The 24,053-nt window shown below is 51.2% G+C and overlaps 1 long non-coding RNA gene across 6 annotated transcripts; it reads left to right on the top strand.

Moving 5' to 3' along the window:
* Positions 1–867: 867 nt before the first annotated feature.
* On the top strand, positions 868–15,457 carry LOC134477234 (uncharacterized). 6 transcript variants are annotated; one of them, XR_010049141.1, is made up of 7 exons: positions 868–1,200; positions 1,529–3,894; positions 9,763–9,873; positions 10,658–10,706; positions 11,046–11,144; positions 12,326–12,508; positions 15,223–15,457. It is a non-coding gene; the product is annotated as an uncharacterized LOC134477234 (long non-coding RNA). The 6 variants fall into 6 exon arrangements; XR_010049140.1 differs by lacking the exon at positions 15,223–15,457 and adding an exon at positions 12,631–12,754; XR_010049137.1 differs by lacking the exon at positions 15,223–15,457 and having other exon boundaries at positions 12,326–12,754.
* The last annotated feature ends 8,596 nt before the right edge of the window (positions 15,458–24,053 follow it).

Raw genomic sequence — 24,053 nt, 5'->3', positions numbered from 1 at the left:
AACCTGCCCCATGCCCACTGGGCGGAGGAGCTTGCTGTCGTCTCCATAAATGCCAAGCCCAGGTCACATGGAAAGTTTTGGATGATTACAATCAGGCTGAAAGCTACTTGTCTGTTCATTGCTTTCAGGGTGGTGCATGCCAGGTCCACAAGCATGATAACTTGGGGGTAGCCCCAAAGATGCTGGGAGCCATAGTTCCAAGACAAGAGCTTGGCTTTTTGTTTCCTGTAGGGATTGCCATTGAGAAGCTTGGGAGGGAGTCTTTCCTCAGATGTGGGAAAGTTCCTAGGCACGTATTCCCAGCACCTGCAAACCCAAAAGCCTGCGTCCTGCTCACAGGGTGGGTGGATTGGAGGCATGCAGGAAGACCACAAGGAGTTTTTCCAGTTCCTGGGAGCAGCACCCAGCATGCCCCTTGGGTGTCTGTACCAATTCTGTGCCAGAAATGACTTCCGCCTGCCCCCTATGCCTCTTCCCAGGCTCTGGAAGAGCCTGCTCTGTGTCTTGCGGGTGTTTGTGTGCAGTGTGGCTCTTAAAGACAGGGAGCTCTCTGCATCCCCAGGACGCCCTGGTGTGCTTTGCCTAAGCCTCCATGTATTGCAAGATCTGGGATCTTCTCTCTCTCTCTCTCTCTCTCTCTCTCTCTCTCTCTCTCTCTCTCTCTCTCCCTCTTTCTGATCTAAAGAAAAAAATGAGATGAGAAGTTGTCCCATGGCATCACTGGCAATATACTCGCTATCTGTCCTGCTCAGATGGTTGTCCTCTGGTTACTCACATCCCAAGATCCTATCGCCTAAATAAGGTCATTGCCGCAGGGAGATTATGGGGAAACCAGGTCAGTGAAGTGAGGCTGCCTGCAACCTGGGAGCTGTCACGGGTCAGCCCAGTAGAGGCAGAGCTGCCCACTGGACCTGCTGCAAATGGATTTTGGAAAGCAGATTACATGATGACCCAGGTCAGCACTTGGGAGCCTGTCTGGCCACCTCCCCATGCCTGCCAGTCATAAAGGAAACTCCTATGGGCTGGTGACTCGGCAGTTGGTCTGCAAACTGCCCGTGACTGTTGTCTTCTAAGGTACCAAGCTCAGGCTCTGTAATTGAGAGAGTTAGGACTGCCTGGTGTATCTGCCGACAGCTCCCCACACCTCTGCACAGAGGAGCTGAGTGTGCATGGCTCTCCTCACCCAATCCTGCAAGCCAGGTAAGGAGAAAAACTCAGTGAGACAGCTGTGTCACTCACCTGGGATGGGCCTGTGACTCTGGCTTCTAGCACTGCCTCCAAATGAGAGTCCCCTTTCTTGCCCTTGACACCAAGCTTCTGAGGTGGGTGTAGCCTTGCCCAGGGCCAAAGGGTCCAGTTGCTTCTCTTGGGTGAATGAGGCCATTCTGTACCTGAGCCTCATTATATGTTAAATACACATTTTCAGGGGTCTGTTCCATTGTTCCATGTACTATTATAATCTCTCTCTCTCTCTCTCTCTCTCTCTCTCTCTCTCTCTCTCTCTCTCTCTTCTTTGTTTCTTTTGCAGCACTGGAGATTGAACCCAGGGCCTTCACACTGAGCTCCATCTGCAGACATTGCTAAGTCACTAAGTTTTACTAAGTTACCCAGGATGGGCTGGAACTTGCGACCCCCTGGTTTAGCCTTCCAGAGGTCTACAGTTACAGGAAGGGATCATCACCAGTGGCTTACAATTTCTTTTTAAAAGGAGCTTAGCTTTACTTTTGAAAACCATCCTCTTAAAGAGGAAGACTTCTGGAGCCTCTCATACTCCAGTTTCTGTGCTCCTGGCCATGTGCATCACCCCAGGGTCTGACTGTGTCCTCTGCTGGTGTTCAGCTCTGGGAGCGGCCACTGAGTCCACTACTATGTCACCAAGAGCATTCCTTCCACAGCCCATGAAAGCTGTGTCAAATTGAGGACTCCACTGCCTTCCAGCTGAACGTCCTGACTTGAATCTGAGTTCTACTGCTTACCCAACTCCAGCTCCGCAGGGGCTTCCTGACTCAACCCTGGCCTCCTTGTCTGTGAATGGAGAGCACAATTCCCACCTGTCTGGGTTGTCATGGAGACTTAGCTTCATTCTACCTGTCAATCACAGAACGGGCTGGCTCAGGTCCTTCATCAGTATTGGCTTCTCTCATTCCTCTGCACAGCAGCCCTCTGGGGACAAAGTCAGTGGGGATGTCCTCTGTGTCCATGCCAGAGCCAGGAGGAAACCGAGAGCCCTTGGCCTGCCATGTGCACTCTCAGATGGAACCTTCTGGAAGGAGGGCCTCTGGATCTCTTACCTCATTATGAGTGACCTGAAACAGAGCTGGCCTCACAGTGAGGGGGAGCATGGTTGGGTATTTATTATTCAGTGAGCTCACTGAGAAACAATGTTTTGTAGGACTGAGGATTGTCAGGGGGAAACAAAAACATTTCCTCACTATTGTTGAAGAGCATTATAAAATAGACAATTACAGTCATAAAAATAGCCAGCATAACATGGGGCTCATCCTTTGTTAGGCTCATGCTATGTATTAACTGCTGTGGGTGCAGAATTTAATCTGGTGTTGGGGGTACTTTTTCCCTTCTTCTTTGCATAGACAAGAAAACTGCAATCTAGCAAGGTTCAGCAGCAACCCTGATGTCTTGATTCTTGATTTTTTTTATCATATTAAATCTGTAGCTCCACTAGAATCTGGTTTTTTCTTCCTCCACTCCTGACATGTCATTGTTTCTCATGGGCTTCTTTCTCTTTAAAAAAAAGCCATCTCCCCCTTTTCTTGGTCTTGTGTGACACAGGATGGGTCACATCCTATGTTGCAATTGTGTTGAGCATGTCCCCCAGAACATGGCTGCTCCATCTCAAGGTTTCAGGTGCTGACCATCATCTCTCTTTACAGGGACAGCATCTCTGTGTGAGTACACAGACCAGAGCAAGGCACAAGGTCACACAGAGACTCAGTGCCCATGGTTGCCGATCCAGGCAGAGAAAGGAGACTGGAGCCAGACTGCCCCTGCTCCCGTCACAGTCCCCAGGGCATGTGGCCTCTCCATGGCTCCTTCGTATCTACTTCTGAAAACCAACAAATTCCTCTCCTGTTTTAACAGATCCATGCACCTTCTCACCCCCAAAGAAGGCAGGCTTTCTCTTCTACAGGCTGCCTTGTTTTTGCAGCTGGGCTCAGCATCCTGTAGGCTCAGCAAACAAAAATATTCTTGTCACTCTCGAGTTCAGATCCACCCACCACTGCCGTGTCTGCTGACCTCAATATTTCAAATCACCAGCTTTTTTCCATCTGTGACGCTGCCCCTGGTAGAAACCACCATCGCATGCCTTGAGGATGCCCTGGAGGATGTGGAACTGCTCCTCCATGTCAATCACATCCACCCCCGTCCTTCTCCACTGGGGCCATGAGCTTTCTCCAAGTTGCAGCCCTCGCTCTTCTGCTGAGAGCACTTCTGGTCTCTAATCCCATGCTCAGGGAGACCTGGGCTCCTCTTCCTGACCTGCAAGTCCGGTCATTTCCTGTTCCTTGCCCCTCCCAGATGTTCCGCGGGCTCTTCCCTCTGGCTCCATCTCACCTCCTAGCTCAGGGGAAAGGCCTTTCCCCTAGACCCTATCACTGTCTGTCATGGTTCTCTCAGCTCCCCACCAACTCAGATGTGGAGCCTGGTGAGGATTGCTGTCCACTCCCTGCCTATCCTCTTTCCCTTATCAGCCCTGGGAAGGCAGAGGAGTTGTCCTGTTCTCTGCTGCATTCCCAGCAACTGGAATTGTGTTGGGTGCCTAACATGTGGTCAAAAACTTTGGCAAGAAGAAGAAGAAGCACGGAGTCTTGTGTGTGACCTGGACCCACCATGAGTTCTCTTAAAGCCACTTCTGAGGAGACCTCAGAGGTCCAGGTATTGTCAGAACCCTGAGGAATTGCTCCTTCTCCTGTTGTCTGCTTGATGTGATCTGTGTGTCTCCCAAAGCTCCTCTGCGGGGAAAGCTGGTACCGAGGGATGAGTCTCCTCCAGGGGACCCCAGGCCAGGGGAGTGTCCAGGCCCCCAACTAGGGACTTGAAGACTTCCAATCACTGCCCAGTGTCTTATTTGCCACTCCAAAATCTTCTCAGAGCTTTCTTGGACAGGGATGTGAGTTGGAGGTTCTCTCCTGTCTGGACAGAACCACGAATGGTTGTGACTGTGGACTGCAAGGTAACAGCATGGTGTTGATAAGGCCACCCCTCCTCAGGACCTGGGGCAGCCCCATGTGTTCTGGCCATGTTCTTTAGGTTTCTGAAAAATGCTAATGGAAGGAAATGAGCTAATCTTTGGGGTCCCCAAACTGAATTACTGAATGCAGCTGTCTGATGACATAGAGGAGGGCTCGAGGGAAGATAAGTACTCCCCCAGAGATTGCCCACTGTGTGCCGGAGCCAGGCATCGCCTTAGATGCTGCCCAGGCGCATTTCTCTGTCTGCTTTTGGTGTTTGTTCATCTAAGATGGTGAGAATGATAATGGTCAAGGAGGTTTTGCTCTTCTAAGCACTGCAGCTGATGCATCAACCTGTTTAACACTTTATTTGCATATGAGAGAAGAGATACAGTGTTAAGTTGCTGGCCAAGGTCCTGCAGCAAATGGGAACTTGGAACCTGAAGTCCAGAGTCCCATCTCCAGGACCTTCTAGGGATTAACAGGCATGTATGTCTCTGTCCTAAGGAGTTGCTGGAGGCTTTTGCAAGGGACAGGGCATGCTGCAGTCTTTCTATTTTGCCCTCATTCATGCACCGCTCCCCCAAAGACACAGACTCAGTGCCTCATTGCAGATTCTGTGCTGAGGTGACCTGAGAAGACGTAGGGGCTTGGGAAGCTTAGGAGGTTTGGCCAGTTGAGGAGGGGCCCTGAGCAGAGGATAAGACGAGGCCAAGGGCATGGCAAGGTCCAAAGCAACAGCTGTGGAGCACAGACAGGTCAAGGAGACAGGGCAGGCAATGGTGGTTCTGGAGTGAGGTTCCCCTGCTCCACCTGGGATCCCGGGACAGACAGTGCCCTGGAGCCTCATGCTGTCTCTGCTCTGTGTTTTTCCAAAGGCTGCCTAGGGCTTGTGAATCTGCCCTCTCTGCCTCTGATGCAGCTGAAAAATCCTTGAGAAATCTTACTCCACCCACTATCATACTCTGCAACCTCACACAGCATGCTAAGGTAGAAATGTGCGTGTCTCTCCCAATACCTAGGAGAAGCAGGTGTACCCCATCCTGCAGAGCACTCAGCTTGGCAGCTGAGCGCCCTCTTCAGGTGACTCCCAGGGCATCCTGGGCTTGGCTTTCTCCTTGTCATTTTCTGCCCTTGCTCAAATTTCCTCTGGAAACACTTCCTGGGTAAACTACGTGCACATACTCAGGGGCAGCTTCCAGAGGAGTCTCCTTGCTGACTAAGCACAGGAAGAATGAATGGATCAAGAAATGAATGAATGAATGAATGAATGAATGAATGAGTTGTTTCCTTTTGTTGCAAGAGCTGCCCTTGGGGGAGAAGGAAGAGGTATTGTTGCTGCCCTTGCATAGGTTTCCAAGCTCAACAGGTTGCTTGCCAGGAGGGTCCTACAGCAGTACCCAGACAGTTAGCCCCAGGGCAGGGCAAGGGGTTCTGGGGTCAGGACAGTGTGGAAAGAGCTCTTTCCTGTTCCCTGACTACCTAGATATTCAAACTGCATGCTGCGTCTTTGATAAGTGTCGAATTCTGTACGTGTGTATAATTGGTTAACCGAATCCCCATCTTGGTCATGGAATGTTTCTTTCCCACTGCCTCTTCCAAGTGAATCGGAAGGGACATTGCACCAAACATGCTTTGCAAAGCGTGCTGAGAGATGGACTTCCTGACAGAAGAGGGACTCTGGATTTGGTTAAGTGGACCTCCTTTACAGCTTGGAACTGTGGAAACTTGAAGAGTCCCAAAGGGCCATACTGGGACCTCCAAAGCATCCTCAGGAGGTGAAACTATGTTTAGCTGGGGAAGTCAGACAAATCTACTTTGCATTAAACAAGTGAACTATGTAATTATTACAGATAATAACTTTTGTTTTTCAAGAGGACAGGGTATGGCTGGAAATTAAGGGGCTGCTAGGAGCAACAAAGCCTAATGAATCCTGCAAGGACTGAGCCTTCAGCATCAGTGTCTGAACTGTGTTCAGATATTAATTGTGTAATCATGGGTAGAATGCAGGGCAGAGATGGAACTGGGCCTTGGGGCCAATATGGTCATCACTCTTGGATTTCGAGCCTGGCACCTGTAGACTGGGAGGAGGACAGAGTTGTTTGAAGGTACTATTATCAGAATTCTGAGGCCACCCTTTTAGAAATGCCAGTGCCCCAACTGAGTCACCCAGCAGGGAAGTGGCACAGATGGAAATTCTGCTAATGGACTGAGGGCAGTCCCAGATCAAGTGTTGCTGGGGTGGAATTGATTCTCCTCTTGTCTCCAGGAGGATGCAAAGAGGAAATGCAAGTTCTAGTGAAGAAGTGACAGTTTTGTTGCCTCTAAGCTTGTACAGATGTGTGACTGCTCCATGAGATACAGAAGGACTGCATCCAACGATGCAGAGATGACAGCTCAGGTTTCCTTCTCAGACAGCTCCTAACTCAGCATGGCGTAAGACAGGTGGATGGAGACTGCCGGGCCACATGTGGTGTTACAGTGCCCTGTGGACCATGGTCTTCTGGATTTGGCTCACAGCTCTAGTTCTGGCTCATCAGATAGTTTTTATTCACTCCTGAAATTTGCTCTCAGGAGGAAAGGATGCATGTGGAACAGACGTAGAACCAGTCAGTCCTAAAAGTGAGTCACAGAGGAGAATCCCACACTTTTTAATGCAACAGTTGAGCTGGGTGGGCTCTGACTTCATATGTCTGTAGAAGTGAAGTCAATCGCATGGGGGTCTCAGGATGCTTTCTGCTGACCATTCAGGGGGTGAATTCCAGGAGGAAGTGGCCAGTGAGGGAAGGGGAGCAGGAAGAGCCTAAGGGGACAGTGTTCCAGGCATGAGTGATGGAGGGAGGGACAGGGACCTGTAGTTCCTTATTACTAGGGTTGACAGTTATGGTGGGTACAGTAGGAGTTGCTGCTGCAGGGAAAAGAGAGGTCTGTCCAGGGGTGGCTTTGCAAGCTGTGAAAAGAAGTTCATGTTTTTGCTGCATAAACCAGGTTAGGCATTGGTGTTTTGTTATGAAGCAAAAAGACCTGGAAGCAGGGAGCCATGAGGAGAGAGACAGAGAGACAGAAACAGAGACAAAGAGCTGGGCTTCTAACCAGGGTGGCAGTAGCAGTAGCAGGCTCACAAAGATGGATGAGGACACCAGGTAGGGGCTGGCTCCAGGTGGAGGCCTGGGGAGCTGGTACAGATTTGGGCTGATGAGTTTGGTTTTTGCACATGTATTAAGTACACTGTGGAATACACAACTGAACCTGCCTTATAGACCATGTCTAACAGACCTTGAGTCCTACCATAATGTTCAGGACTCCACTCTAGATCTGGAAATCTATGGACCCAGCAGAACATGCAAGCATGTATACGATAAAGTACTGCCAGGACAAAATAACGGAGCTGAAGAGATGAACAAGAAATCCCCACAGGGAAAGAGATGTGGCCTTCAGGTGGGCTGAGATGGGCCACGAGTGGTCATGCTATCAAGAGCAAGGATCAGAGCCATAGAAGCTGCACAGGACCCAGCATTCTGGGTACCAGACCCCACCATAAACCCACAAGGCCCTGGTTCTGGTGCTGCACCTCCAAGGACCATTTCACCTCCTCGTTTGTCCCCTACATTCACAACCCTGAACGTACACAAAACTGTGGCTTCCTGGGTCTCTGTCACTGGGCTTCATTTTCTTCACTGAGTCCCCCCACCCATCGCTAATGTTATTCTCCCAGACCCAGCAAGGGTGACTCTTCTTGATGATCTTTGCCACCAGAGGCTTCCATCAGGGAAAAGAAGGAAAAGGACAGGGAGCTGTCCAGACTTTCTGGTGTCACCTATGAGACACTACCTCAGCATCTTCCACACTAGTCCTGGTACGGTATTCCCTTCTTAGGAAGAAGTGCACAGTGACAGGGTTGGCTCACATGGGGCTCTGCTCAGCTCCAAAGCTCTTGTCCTCTGCACTGCATCCCACTGTGGGACCTTTCAGAGTGACCAGGTGGCTCTGTTCATATCATAGCAGCAGAGAGTTGCTCGGCCTACTGGTGGCCCTGCCTAGTGGCCAGTAGAGAGTTACACTGGGACTTAGTGGGAGGTTGAGTGGTTTCAGAGGTCACTTTGTCAGCAGGTGCTCAGGAAGGACTTGCACCGTGGACTCTGGCCTGCATGTGGGTGTTCCTAGGTGGTGTTCGCATCTCAGCTTCAGGCAAAGATAGAGCTGATAGCATCAGAGCTGCAGAGCACGTTTTGGGCTCTAAGGGGCCCAGAGACTGGGCTTCCCAGCCTGTTTCCAATCTCCAGGATTTGTTCCAGTTTTTCTAGTTATGATGCCTCCTCTGCAGGCTGTCAGCCTGGTGGTTTGTGTGTGCATTCAAGTTTCTAATCGGAAGCCATGCCTTCAGGTTAATTAGCTTTCGTGTGTGTGTGTGTGTGTGTGTGTGTGTGTGTGTGTGTGTGTGTGTCTTGTCTTGAACAGCTCCACAACTCTTCATTGACCTATAATTCTGGTCTCGGAAGGCTGTCCATCTCTGTCTTTCTTATATGCTCCTTCCTGCAGCACTCCCTGGAACAAAACCTGCATGTTCCTACAAGGGGCTGCCTGTGGGTCTCAGGGTCTGCTGGCTTCCCTGTTCATTATCAGGAAAAGCTGTCACAAGATGGAGGAACACTCATTTCTCCTGAGCACCCCTGCTCACAAAGTGCACTGTGATATTATAGGCACCTGTTTTATGAAGGACAAAGAGCTTTTGTAGTTCAAAAGGATAGTGACTTCCAGGGGGAGAAAAAAGGGGATTTGAAAAAACAGTGCAAGGCAAGGCCCCATACCCTGATCCTGCTTTCCAAGCTGGGAAGTAGGTAAGTAGAGTATTCAACTGTACATTTATTTTATCAAGATGCGGTGTGAGTCTGCTGCTCTGTGACAGACACATGCTCCTGCTGCCTGATGGGAAGCCTGGGTCTTTTTTCTAGTTTTGCTACACAGCAGCACTCGGGGAAGAAGGCAACACTGATGCTTGTTGGTAACACAGGGGCGTTAGGGTCAAGGTGCTGTGGAGGGCAAACAAATGTGACTGAAGGACTTCCATATTGAAACTTCACCTTGAGTCAGCAAAGTCAGATAGAAGAGGAAGCAAGGGGGTTTCTAGTGCAGGAAATGGCCAGTGTCAAGGTAGAGAGGCATAAAGCCTGGTGTGCTTGAAGGATCCAATGTGTTTGGGGTGGCTGGACTATAATATGTGAGGGTCCAGGGGAAAGAGGAGGCTTGGGACCAAGGCAAGTAGCTTTGAGAGGACAGGCAGGACCAGAGCAGCAAGTTCACATGGCGTGATTTCCATCATGGCTCTGTGCACCGTGACTGTTCCACACTGACTTCTCTGTGTCAGTTCTTCTTCTGTCCTTCATGACTTCCATCCATCATGACCTTGTCCATCATGACCTCACTGTGACTTCCTGCCACCTTACCTTCATGCATTGTGGTTTCTTCCATCACTAATTTGTCCACTGTGACATCTGCTGTTCATGACATGACCTTCATGGTGATTTCCATCATGAATCCCTTATGAATTCCATCACGAATCTCTTCATTATAGATCCTGTTCATCATGACTTCTGTTCATCGTGATTCCCACTACAACATCCATGCTACACAACTTCTGTCCATCAAGACTCCCGCAGAGCATGGCTTCCGTGCAGCAATGCTGGTCAGTACATCTGGACTCCACCTGCAGCTGATGGTTTTGCTTCCAGGTGAAAATAGACTCAACAAAAGAGTGACTTTTCAGGTGGCAGGGGCCCCGTCCTTACCTACTCCTGTCCTCAGTATGACTACTTCTCTGTGACTCACGCATGCAGGAAGGGATGGTTCCGTAACTCACAGAATCCGATTTTCCATTCTCTTTCCCCTTGCGCCAGCCTGACTCCAGGCGCCAAGCTCTTTCCATTCCTACAGCGTCTGGAGATCAGCCCTCTGGGAACCTCTTCCTCTGTATTCAGTCTGGCTCCTGGGGCTGGACCTCCATTAGTCACCTCCTCAAAGGTGCTTGTGAATCTGCCACAAGTCCCATTTGAGAATATGATATATGACCTCGTCTGAGGGAAATTGCCAATGTGTGTGAGCCAGTCCTCTTCCCAGACATTAGCTCTGATGACAGAGCGCCAGTGCCATCAGCGTTGCAGACATAACTGCCTTTTTGGTCATCCACTGCCAAGGCCAGGTGCTCTGCACGCTGCTGCCCAGGGTCAGGGCTCTTCCTGGGTTCATCCCTGGCTGAGTGGCTTCCTGGCTGCATGCCCCTGGGCATAATCGCTCTCTCTGTCTCCCTCTCTCCCTCTCTCTCTGTCTGATTCCTCATCTGTAGACTAAAGACTGTGCTGTGGTTCCAATGAGAATACAAATCAAGTGCTTAGTGGCAAAACTCACTTAGGGTAAAACTAGTTAATGTTCATTGTTGTTAACATGAATGGAATGTGGTCTGTATCCTGTAGGAGCTGCCTCGAGGAGGGAAAACCTGCAGTTAGACAGACAAGATGCTGGGTGAGTGGCATCTAAGGGAGGAGCAGTGGTGCAGGGGCTGGGGTAGCTCGGAAAGTGACCCCAAGGATGCACTGGATAGGCTCACAGGGGGCTGCAGAAGTTTGGGGCCCAGCATGGGGGCTTGGAGACACTGTCATCCACTTGGTTCCTGTCAGACCCAGGGGATGGTGCCAGGTACAGAGAAGAATGTGGGAGTTGTTCTTTCCAGGCTGCCTCAATCGCAATGTTATAATGTCCCCCGGAGCAACTTTAATTTTGGATCTTTTAGTCTACGTAGTATGAGTTACAGGAAAAATGAAGGTCACCCTGCATTTGAAAGATGTTGTTTTCCTTTTTCAGAGAACACTGAAGAGAGAGATAAAGGCAAACTTGGAGGAGAATGAGTCCACCTTCTTCTCTTCAACCACCGCAGGCCTGGCAGCAGTGTTAGTCTGACAGGTCAGCTAAGGACACCTTTTCCACTCCTCTTGTCTGCTTCTCCCATCTGTGTGGTCTGACAGGAAATCCCACTGCACACGGTGGCTTGGGCCCTGCAGGGAGGTTTTCTGAGGCATGGTCATGCACTGATGGAGGGAAAGACATTCCCATCTGACGGACACCATATGGCCACATGGACCCACTCACCAAGACCCCTGAAGGCTCAATTGGTTTTTTGTGCACAGAAGAGCTTTGGAGGACACCTTGTAGCCACTGGCCGGGGGTCTTTTCCCAGGTGGATGTTTTTATGTAAGCCCGAGACTGCTGGGCAAGTCTCCCAGGCACACTGGGCTATGGGGTGGACACTTGGGGACAGCTGAGGAAGACCTGCCATGGGCAAGGGCAGGGAGTCTAAGCTGGTGGGCAAGGCTCTGCTGTGACCCAAATATGGGCCCAGATGAGGTCAGGGACAGGCTTGAATGTCTCAACTCCTTCCCCAGAGACCTAGAGACCCCATGGACCCCCAGCAGCCAGGGAGGGGTGTTGGGACCAGCTGCTCCCTGGATGCTGCAGTGCCAGGGGCAGGAGACTGATGGCCTCCTCTGGTCCTAGGAGGGCAGGTAGAGCCAGGGGACAGGAGGGCGCTCTGATATGATCTTGGTCCCCATGCTCAGTGGAGGGCTGGAGTGAACTCTGCTGCCCATAGGGGTAACTAGGTAGCAAGAAGGTAAGTCCAGTCTAAAGACTGCCAGGCATCCAGAGCCATCCAGCATTGTGCCCAGGGCCTGTGCTGTGGCAGGCACTTCCATGATCCGTGGGGTACTCCAGGCATCCTTCCCTCACCCTACCAATCAGTCTGCAGTTCTCTCCAGTCTGTGCCTTGATCAGGAGCATGGATTTCCCTAACTTTGAAGCTGTGGCTGGGAACCCTGCAGGAGGAAGATGAGGTTCAGTGTCAGGGCTGTGGGAGAGCCTCTCCCTCCCTCTTCCCTCCCTCCTACCTTCTCCCTCTCTTTTTTTCTCTCCTTCCTTCCCTCCTTCCTTCCCCTCTCCCTTCTTCCTTCCTTTTCTCCTTCCCTGTCTTGCTCCCTTTTCCTTCTCTCTCTCTCTCCTTCCCTTTCTCCATCCTTCTCCCCCCCCCGTCCCCTCTCCCTCCTCCTCTGTCTGCTCTGTCCAACCCCATTTTCCATCTTTATTTTCAGAGACAAAACAGGGACTCCAATGACGCCTTTGAGCTCTTTCATGTCCATGGAGCACAAATGGTAGCAGAGACTGAAGGAGTCTGACCACGCCCTCCTCGCTGGCCGGAGACTCCTTTAAGTCTCTTCCATCCTGCTATGCCTTCACCTCTGCTAAGAAGGTGCAATTGGTGTTCATAACATCCGGTGAGCACAGCCACACCCCCACTGCCCGTCACTCTTCACTCCTGCTCCTGCCAGGCAGCCACCTCTCCTCCCTGAGCTCTCCCTGCTCTCCTGGAAGTCCATCCTGGCCTTTCCTTTCACAGCCCCCCTTTGTGCTCCTGACCATATCAGAAACCTCACAGCCTGCACCAGAGATATCAGTCTGCTCTAAGGGCCAGGTGGGCTCTCTCGCTTTGTTTTGAAATAAACCTGCCCTGTCCGCCTTTTGCTTTGCTTTTTCCTTCTTTCTGCTAACAGGGACAATGTCCTGAATTCCCTGGCCAGGTCAGAGGACAGTGGGTCTCAGTCCTCAGCTGGTGATCATAGCACCGGAGGTGGAGCCCGGCTTGCCTGCCTGCTACACTAGGTGGGGACTCTCCCTTCCTGTCCTTGATGCCTGTGAAACTCCTCACTGTCCCCACATCTGTCCCTTGTTGGGCTATGGCAGGGGCCTAGGTGACAAGCCTCAGGACTTCAAGGCTGTCACCTGCTTCTGGAGGTCAGGTGACTTAGAACCGGGGCAGGGATACTGGACCTACCCCTCGCCCCAGGAGGAGTCTGGGGCTCCCTGGCTTTCTGTCTTGAGCATCCCTGTTGTTTTCTAGGGGTGCATTTAGGGTATGGGCAGTCCCCCTGCTCAGTGGGATTCCAGTGTCTAAGATCCCTGAAACACCCTGTGGTGCTTCCCTGGGGTCTGGAATCTAGGGGTTGAGGGATGCAGAGGGACAGACATATGCCCTGGGGCCATTATTATATATCAAGGGCCCAAAACAGACAGGACAGCCCCTTACCCACCTGGTGCAGACCCTGGGATGGCTTAGCTTTCAGCCTGCAGTGTGTGGGGGATGAACATGCAAAGGCAGCTTCTCCAGGAGACTTTAGGGACTGGGGGACAGGCGCCCAGAGCCAGAGCAGCATGGACACCTAGTTTGGGTCCCAGCCTTGGATGCACTGGGTGTGTGCGGGGAGCAGCCCTCCTAGGAAGCACGGACCACAGTGGGAGCAGCTGAAGTGTCAGATATCCAAGCTGGGGAGGGAGGGCTGAGGGACAGGAAGGATCACACAGCAGCTGGATGGGGACATCTGCAGAGCGGGGTCCTCGCCTCTTCCCCAAGACCTGCTCCCTTCTCTTTGCACCCGGTGTGCCGTTTCTCCCTGAATCACTGGCTCCCTCTGAGACCTTGACTGCTGCGCTCTGGGTCACCCTGGGGCAGCATGACTGTGAGGCATGGGGTTCTGAGCTCCTGAGGGTGTCACTGTTAGTGACACCTTGTCCCACAGCACAAGGACACAGCCCCTTTCCTAAGCATCACCTCTGCCTATTTCTATAGGCCTCCAAAGGCACCCTTGTTCCCCGTTGTGGTGCAGGTGTCTCATGCTATGGCTAATTCTGTCTTCCCAGGGCTGATCATTTTGATTTAAGGGAAGGATTCTCAGGGCGGCAGACCAGAAACTGCTGGTAAAAAGCTGCCAAGCACCTGCATCTTCTGAGTCAAATTCGTTTGGCATGAGACACAGGCCTGCACCCTGGGGTTTGTTTAGGAGAAGAGGCACAGTGTACCAGGCATACATCCCCTCTTTGCAGAATTGGGGGTTCCCTGATGGGGAGAGGAGGTGACTGCCACATGAAGGTTTTCCTTGTGCAGGGGAAGTAGCCAGGGCCTGCTGCCTATGAGCACCAGATCTGATGGATGACACCCCAGGTCTCAGGAGATCAAGCTCCATGCGTGTGTTTGGAGGCTGCTGGCATTCCCAGCATCCCCACAGGGACAGGAAAAGGGGGACAGGGTGGTCACTAAGAGTGGAGGCCTTTCACTGCCAGGAAGACCTGCCAGCAGTGGTGGCAGGTGACCACCATCCTCACTTTTCAGGGTCACTGTGGGCATATGAGTACGTGGCGTGGATGCCTCCCAAGAGGGCTCAGGGAGGACAAAGAGGCCAGAGATGTCCAGAGGTGACCATGTCTAGCTGTAGCTTTGTGGGTAACTACAAGTCTCCCCACTTTGGGACTCCTTTCCCACATTGGCAGATAGAGTCTCAGAGAGGACAAGGGCCTAACACAGGGGCCTCCAGTCTCGGTGCAGACCTCTTTCCTGTCCTGGGGCTCCCAGGAGCCAGGCACCTGGGCTGACCTCTGAGTGTGGATCCTGCAGCCTGGGTAGGGTGACTCTGGGCCTGCACGCTGCTCTCTGTTGCCTGCAGCTCCAAATCTCCAAACCTCCAAGCCAAGGCACTTCCCGCACCCACACCCACACAGAGCCCACACACAGCCCAGTGCTGTTCTTGCTGCTCCGCTTACTCCTCGATCTTCATCTCCCCCAAGTGTTCTGTCCCATACAAGCTCAAAAGTGGCCCTCAGGTGCCCAGCACAGTTAGTCTCTGATGCTGGCTGCCTCCTGTGGGAACTGCAGACTCCTCTCTGCGGTCATTTAGCTGCTACACTAATCTTTCAGTTCTCTTTGCATGTGGGGGTACTGACGATTGAACCCAGGGCCTTGGCGCTGAGCTCCACCCAACTCCCTTTTGTTTTTTTAATTTTTGGGACAAGGTTTCACTCTGTCACTGAGCTGCCCAGGCTGGCTTTGAACTTGAGCTCTTCCCGGCTCAGCCTACCACAATGACATAGCCACTTTCTCATCGCTGGGACACAATACCCTACACCCCAACTTAAAGGAAAGGTTTGTTTCTGTTCACAGTTTCAGTCCTGGGTCAGCTGGCTCCAAGGCAGGAGCCTTTCACATTGTGGAAACCAGGAGGAAGACAGAGAAGGAAGGGTGATTACGGCACCCCAGGATCCAATCAGCATTCAAAGCCTCACCTCTGAACAGGAGACTTTTGGGGGATACAGACCACCTGATACAGGGGAAGAAACTCCCAACCTACTAGATGTCTGGTACGAGTTCATGCTCTCTAAAATCAAAGAATGAATCTTAGGAACAATGGAGGTCAAGAGCAGAATATTTTTATGAAGAGAAAGAAAGCTTCTGTCTGACAGAGAGACAGAAGGGGTCCCTACTGGGTTGCCGAGGACCCAGATTTTTCTAGTAATTTCTATAGAGCAAAACCACAAGGTGAGGCGGGTCCACAGTGGGGGTAAATAGGAACTGGCAAGGTAGGAGGGCATGAGGTGGGACAGAACTATGGTCAGCCAATGAGATTACAAATGTAATTAACTCAGGTAAAATTGATTACATCAGGATCCAATGGGGAGGCATAGCAAGTGGGTGTGAGTACAGAACAGGGCCTTTGGTTGTAGAGGGTTAGGATGGTGACTCCTGGCTCCCTCGTGATCCATATCTATTTAGAATATTAATCTCTGATGTATATACTTAGGGTGTAGTTGCATTTGTTTTGTCTTTGTCTTGAGGTCTGGCCCACAGCGGGGAGGTGTCTTTCTCCTCCAAGGTTACAAGTTATCTGGTCCTCTGTGCTGGTTCCTCCAAGAGCCTAGCCCTGTCTGACCACCCGTAAAGTTTCTATCTAACTCAGCTGCCTATAGCACACCTACACAGAGGATGCACGACTCACATAGTCTAGGGCTAGGGTCAGCAACTCACGGTGGCACATTTTGGAGAAGCTGATTTCCCACTGGTGATGGTAACAAGGATCATCTTTTCAATGCAAAAGAACAGGTGTTTTAGTTGTTGAATATAAATTTTGTTCTCCTGGTCCTATCAACCATCCACACACTCGACATGGTGAAATTCCATAATAGCCTTCCTTTTGCAGTGGTTAAATCCATGGGTCCGATTTTGAGCTGTGTGTTAAAACCTACGTGGGCAGAGGCAACCGAACGGTTAATGGTATATGACTGATGAATCCTTCGTCATAGGTTAGATAGAAAGTTCAACCCTGCAACCCCCCGTGTGGGGTATCTGTCATGCCTCTTTGCTAGGTGTGTCCACATAGGTACCATTGAGAATAAATTTCTCTATTGTCAGAGGGTAAATGGTCCTAGCACAGGCTTGGTGTTCACTTGTGATGGTCACATGAACGTAGAGAAGAGAAACTCCATGTTTACCATTTTGTCTGCTAATTTGGAAAACTGTAGAGTTCATGTCTTGCTTTCAGTGGCTCCCACTTCCTGGAGCTCGGGGCTTGATCTCAAGGTCTGCTGTGCAGTTGGACACGTGGATCCTGCTGCTCCAGCTCCCTCGGCTTTGCCCAGCACACAGAGGGCACAGAACTTTCTCAGAAAGTGGTGCCACTTTCTGTGGTTGGCACTGTGCCTGGCAGCCCTGGGTGGCTCCTTAGGATCTGGGACAGAGACAGCAGGGAGAGAGCTCTTAGGACTGGGTGATGGTGCTGAGCGCTGCCTTCCAGCCACCAGTCCTCTTGTCTCAGAGGCCGCCTGGCCTGGGCCAGTCCTGGAGTGCATCAGCTGGAGCTGGGCTGGGCACAGGCTCCTCTCTTCCCTGCCCAGAGCTGCGTAGAAGTCTGGGAGAGACCTCCCATTTCCTAAGCTGTTTCTTCACATCAGACGCCCCTGGGCCCTTGCTAAGACCTAGTCTGGTTTCTAATTAGAGGGGCACAGCAGCCATCACCACCTTCCATCTGCAGATTCTTCCCTAAGATGCCAGTTGGTTCTTATCACTCCCTGGGGGCCTTGGGACAATGCCCCTCCTCCTGCTGGCCTTGCTGGCTCCTCATGCTGTCCCAAGGCCCCTGGGACTGACCTGTCAATCCCTCTGCATATCAGCCAGGAAATGTGGGGGTCAGGGGCACAGGTGACCTGGGCTGGAGAGAGAACTGCCCCAAATAGCTCACTGGCTCTCCAAGTGTTCAAAGGAGGCTCTGTTTTTGCCTCATTAATATTAATTTTCTGGCTGGAGGGGCCTCATCCTGATGACATATTTTCCTGTTAAATATTCATTGCTAGAGTGAGCAGTGCAGCCTATTACAGGAGAAATCACCATTAGCTGCTATGGACCATTCTTCCAAATTTGTCTCTTGCCCATTGAGAGACAGTAGCTCAAGTATTGCTTGCTCCTATTTGAGTGTGGCTATGGGGGTTTCACCCAGCTCCGCAGATGTCCTTGGGGGCCCTAGGCTCGCGACCCTGTGTGTGTGCAACCTGGTATCCTGTGAGCAGGGCAGGGCTTCTTTGGCAGCCTCATGAGTAAGGGAGGATTAGGGGGAAGGGATTTTCCCAGCCCAATCCACATTTCATGGATAAGAAGCTGAGGCTCAAGGTGTGGGGGAGTTGATCAAAGTTAAACATTAACCAGGAAGGGGCTGTGAGAAAAGCCACCGCATAGTAGGCTACTGATTTATGAGATCAAAGCCAGACATCCGTATCCCAGAGATCCTGCCTCCAAGTGATGATTAGATCCCCGGAAGCCCTTTCAAGTCAGTCTGCTCATCACAGCTTTTCAAACAGCAGCCATCACCAGGACATGGTGGGCCATTCCTGCTTCCGGGCGCTTGGGCTCTATATTTTGTTGGGGCAGAGATTCCAGATGCTTTGGAATGAAGACACTGCCGTGTCATGTTCAGGAACTGCCAGCCCTCGTGTCCGCCCACTGTGGGGTTGGTGAGTTCTCTGCTGAGAGCTCACCTTGAATGTCCTGATGGCAGTGGGCCTGGGGAACAAGGAGGATGTGCCGTCACCGGGGCCTGCATGGACTTGCTGGCTGTGGTCATTGTGAGAGCAGTCTAGAGCTGCTCCTGTGGCTGGCAGCGGGGAGAATCACAGGTCTCCCACTGTACTGAGCTGGGCTAGGACCAGGGTTTGCTGGTTGGACAAACAGCTGGGAAATGATGAAAACAGGACCCACATGTTTCGTGTCAACTGTGCCCACTACTGTCCTCCACGTTTTTATCTCCACTCTGTGAATTTCCTTAGAATACTGCAAATAGCACAGGGCCCCGAAGGGCCCCGTTTCTTTCTACCTAGACTCTTGGTTAAGCAGCAGTCTCCAAGGGCACTGCTGACTGACATCACTGCCCATTCAGCTTCACTTTTTAAAAAAATGTATTCGCTAAACAATCAAATAGAAATGAAATTTTGCAATTAGCTTCTTATTGTCCCTGAACTCAGTAATGAAGGGAATGCGCTGGATTTTGTTTTCCTTTCATCATTTTTATGTTTCATTGTGCATCCTAATAAATGTTAGCATTTACTCTCAGGTAAGTGTGCAGAGTGACATGCGCTAATTGCATACTTTGCAACCTCAAATCAGCAGAATCTCACAATATATCATGATAATGCCCCTGTATTTCACGGAGGGAATGGGCTGTTGAAATACTAGGTTAATTATGCATGCATTTAATAGAATTGTGGCGGCATGGGGTGGTGGGTGGGGGATGAGGGAGAGAGAAGATGTAAAGTCAGCTCTTTTGGTCCCCCTCATACTTCTTACTACGTCGCTGTCACCTGTGCCCGGCTGGATATGTTGGGTGCACTTATTTGTACAATTATAAAAAGTCCTTACCTTTGCAAAGCAATGTATACCAAGCAAAATAAATTCAGCGACATTATCTCATGGGTTCACCAATAAACAGAGGAATTTGTAGGCAAAAGAATACCACCTGTGCTTTTATAAGGAGGGAGCGGATGCCCAGAAGGATCAAGTTTTGCCCATAGCTAGGAAGTGGTTTCTTTCAGAAGCTGGGCTCAATCCCCAGCCTGGGGAGGAAATGCAGGCCCATGGGAAGAGAGAGACATGGGGAGTGGCAGAGGCTTGCCTGCCCCCGACCCCTGGCCATCTCAGGCGCTGTCTCCTCTACCTGTGTGAATTTCCCTTGATTGCACACTCTCAAACCTCTTATTATGTTAATCACTCTAAATGATGTCTAAACTTGATTATTCTTGTCCCTGTCATCAGGAACAGGGGCAGGGAGCATGGCTCACAGGTTCGGCTCTCCAAGGTCACCATTAGAATCTCCCGTTATTATGTGGATCTGGGAGGTGCTCAGTAGGCAATTGTTTAGGAAAATGTGTTCCTCTGTGAACTGCGTGCAGATAATTGTCTTTCCTTTACTGGCTCTGATAGGTCCTGCTTCTCATTCTCTTACTCATACTCTGCTATTGTTTCTGTCTGCCTGTCTGTCTGTCTGCCTGCCTATCTGTGCACTGGGATGCTATGTCGAATGTGATCCTACATAATCCATCCCCTGGATAAGTGCATAGGTGTCAGTGGGAATTAGGAGCAGCCCTGAGACTCTCTCGCAGCTTTCATTTGCAGCTTTAATCTTCCTGTGAGTGCTCAGAGCTCCACAGATCTTATCATGGGCCTCAGCTGTGTCCTTGGTGGTGGAGGTCACTGAATGTGTGACTTTGGGACCAGTTATATGTTTTTGCCATCACGGTACCATGCCCTGCAGACTAGAGGAGGTGTTACTCACTGGGGTTGGCAGCTGTGGGTGAATGGGTGGACAATGAACCCACTGCAGTGAGTCCTCCCCTGTCCACCTGTGGACAGAAGGTGTGGGAGAAGGTGGTGGCTGAGAAGATGGCACTGCCCTGAGGACTCCTGCAGTAGCTTCGGTCTGTGATACAGAAGAAATGGGGTTAATGGTGACGGCTGGTGCCTAAGGCGTGAGAGCTGGTGGCCCAAGGAAGCAGACACACTCCTCTGGAATGGCTTCTAGGCCCAGAATAGGGCTGAGTACACAGTCACACACGCACAGGGGAGGGCAGCCACATAGCTCATGTGTGGACATTGCATGATCACTACACCCCTTACACATGCGCAGTGATTTTCTTGGAAATGTGTGTGAGCTCCTTGTACTTGACTCTGTCTGCAGAGCAGCCTGCTTCCCTGTCCTCTCTGAGCTGTTCCATATCTGGAGCCATCCACCCCTGGTGTGGCTTTAGCATGTGCTCTCTCTTTCCTGATTCCCACTGGCCATGTCTCGTTTCCATCTCTCGTGAGCCAAAGAACTCACAAAAGTGGTAAAGCTGCTGGATACTTCTCTGTGAACTGTCATAATGCTTATCTGAGGTGGGCACGGCCATTTCCATTCTATAGACCGACTTGTGAGACATGTCTGGGCAGGGCTAGCCACATTGTTGTCTGGAGGACAGGGATGTAAAAGTGCAGTTCTTTTAACAGATGGTGATCTTCCCTTTCCTTCAAAAATGAGGTGTGCTTGATGGCGGTCATCATCACCAGGCCCTGGGTTGGAGCAGGGGCTTGGCTTTCTGTCTTGGTAGAGGTGAGACCGTAGTGAAATGGAGGCCACATGCCACGGTCTATCCTATGAGTGTCTGCCCTGAACACCTTGCCCAGGGGAAGGTCTGGTGCTCTGATGCCAGAATGTGAGCTTCTGAATGATCATGGAGGGAAGGAGAGGGCAGGACCCTTATCACATCCCAGATCTTCACAGGCCAGAAGGGTACCTTGTAGGACAGACCTAGGTCCTCTCCTGGGCAAGGCAGTTGGTGTGAACAGCTGGTGGGGACACTGTGCCATGTTCTATTGGGTTCTGGAACCCTCCTGAGGGAGCTGAAGCCAGAGAGACTGAGACCATCATATCATCCATCTACCTATTTCTTAAAGGAGACTTTTATTTTTTAATTAGCACATAGAAATTGCATCTATTCATGGGGTACAGGGTGACATTGCAACAGATGTCACACAGGCATGAAGACCAGCTCAGGGTGCTTGGCAGACCCAATGCTTATGGCATTTATCATTTCTTCGTGTTGAAAACATTCAGAGCCTTTTTACTGGCTACTTAGAAATGTTCTGCTTGCTCTTGTCCACTGTAGTTACCCGACTGCACTATCGGACATTGGAAGTTACTGCTCCGTCTCCATTAGCCGTCCTCTCTCCAGCTCTGCCTCCCACCACCTTCCCAGGTCTGGTAACCACTCAACTATTCTCTGCTCCCTTGTTAGCTCCCACCTCAAAGTGAGAACACATGGTGTTTGTTTCCATGCCCCACTTATTTCCCTCCCCAGACCGCCCTCCACCTGCCCTCCTGTCCCTGCAACTGCCAAGATTTTCCTGTCTTCATGGCTGATCAATGCCCTGCTGTATGCATACCTCATGTTTCCTTCTCCATCCATCTGCTGATAGACACCCAGGTTGACTGTTTCCTGGGTGTTCTGAGCAGCATTGACGTGCACACAGGTTTGCAGCTGTCTCTTCCACACACCCATCTCAGTTCCTCCAGACCCACACCCAGCAGGGGAATTGCTGGCTCACACAGTGGCTCCCTTTGTCAGTTTTGAAGGAAACTCCCATACTGTTCTCCGTAAAGGCTGTGCCTGTTTACAAACCTTTTCTCCCATCATTTGATTGTCTCTCTACTCTGTTGATTGTCCAACTGCTCTCCCTTTTAGGTAATGACCCCAAGGCACAGGTCGCTTAGATGGTGAAAGAGAAGGGCCAGTGGCCTGGTCTTTGATTCAACTGGAAAGTGATTTTTCTATGCAGATTTTGGTGTAATCTTCTGTCCTGCAATCCTGGAGCCTAGGGCTGGGGGTGCAGCAAGAATTTTGAAGCAGCTCATGTGAAAGAAAGTGATGTCACAAAAGGCTCAATGGCAAAGGGGCTATGGGAGGAGAACAGATGATGCCTGGATGTTGAAGTGAGGGGACATTGGGATGGGAACATCGGGTGGGAGTCATCTGCTTAGCAGGAAGCACAGAGGTGCTCAAGATGCATGGCAGTCTCCAGAGTGGGTAGCCCTTGTTGCTAAGAGAGGATGCTCATCCTCCAAAGCTGCTTCTCAGCAGCAGGCTGAGTCACCCTGATCTCCTCACAGCCAGTCTCCCTGGGGCAGGCAGGCAGGTCCCTTGTGGCAGCCCAAATGCCATCCTGCCCATGTCTTCTGATGCACTCCCTCCCAGCTTGCACTGATCATCTGGAGGTCCAGGGCCCAGCAGTTCCTATGGTGCTGCTCTACACACACTGGGCCCACCAGGATGCATGCCACAGGACACCCTGGCACCCCCTCCATGCACCTGGGCGCCCTCGTTCTCCCTGCCACAGGTACAGATGTGGAAAGAGTGGCCACCTCACCTCTCAACTTATCCATTCTCTCCTAGACACTGAGGTCATTTCCTGCTCCTAGAACCTCTCTTCCACAATTGTGGTGGCCATCTGAAGACACTCTGCACCCTTCTTCTGCTCTTTCCCCTGCCCATTTTGCTTGGCTTCTTGGAGGGCCACCCCTGCACCAATGCAGGAATTCCTTGGGGATCTTTCCCCTCTGCTCTTGGCAAAGGTGACTGCCAAGACTGCCTCTTTTTCTGGACTACTGTGACCCTGCTATTCCCACACAGCCAGGGTTCATTTCCTCAGCTCACTGCTGATCTTGGAACCCTTGGGAGTAGTCAGGGTGCAGCTTAACAACCAACAGGCTCACTGAATCCCAGTGGAGCCTGAGGGCAGAGAGCCCAGGTGGACAGGAACTGGCAGAAGAGGGCCTCAAGGGAACAGAATCTGGACACATGTGATGTGTGTGTGTGTATGGGGGGGTATGTATACAGTGAAGAGGATGTGATATGTATCTAAGGAAAGGGATGTGGTCTGCACACTCAGGGAGGAAAGACTGAGGCAGATTCAGGAGGGACTCACCAGAGGAGGAATCTCTTAGAACTGGAATGGGGAGCCGGATCCTGGTTCCTCATAGACGAGGTGGGTGCTCAGCAAACCTGAACTGCCACACACAAGGCAGTGAGCCATGGACTCAGGCAGGGGTTGGCAGGGAGGAGGTGAGTGTGTGTTGTGGCCTTCACTGTCCTGGGCTCTATGTGTCTCCCTCAGGACAATCCCTGGATGCCTAGATTGAAGGGCTGGAGTCACTCACTCAGTGATTGGGGCAGCGGTTCCAGGGCAGTGGTGTCCTGAGGACAGCAGATGGGGTTGGGAGGACCAAGCCTCAAATACATGGCCCACCCAGAACCTACCATAATGTATAGCGGTCTGGGACCCATGTCCTTTCCTCTTCTTTACCAAGAAACACCCATCATCACCCTAATGGAGGGCCTATAAACCCATGGGAGTCACGCTGACCTTTAAAGGCTGCAAACCTACCTTCTCCTGAAAGAGCTGCTCCTTCTTAGCTGGGTCATTACCTGCATACATTTTTATCTGCTGTGAAATGAAGGCAATGATGATTTTTCTGGATTTTTGAACAGCAGGATGCCCATCCCCACCCAGAGAGCGTAGGTGATGGAGTCCATCAGATAGGACTGGATTCTGACCTCTGACCTCTTGGGCCCCTTCACATAGTTCATGAGTTCAGATTGCATGTTATCCCCAGGGCCCATGGGAACCAGGAGGGGCCTGGGAAGGCTTGTGTCTTCCCTCTTGGCAACTGGGAGTGTTTGTCTACTCAGATGTCCCCCATACTTACCTGCTGCCCCCACAGACTGGCTGTCTGGATGCCAGGGAAGATGATGTGGGTGGGAAGCCACCTGCATGGAGGTGGCCTTGGTAACCAGGGCAGAGCCCTCTGCTGAGTGCTGGTACTTTGTCAGAGCTTGGGAAAGTACTTGTTTTGTTCCATATCAAACTGATATGGGATGCTCTAAAAATCCTCACACCCGTACTGTACCAAGGCCAAGCAA

Source organism: Cavia porcellus, unplaced genomic scaffold, assembly GCF_034190915.1.
Source record: "Cavia porcellus strain 051 isolate PalLab524CR breed Dunkin Hartley unplaced genomic scaffold, mCavPor4.1 scaffold_8, whole genome shotgun sequence".
NCBI classification, from domain to species: Eukaryota; Metazoa; Chordata; class Mammalia; order Rodentia; family Caviidae; genus Cavia; species Cavia porcellus.
This window is presented reverse-complemented; position numbering and strand designations above follow the sequence as displayed.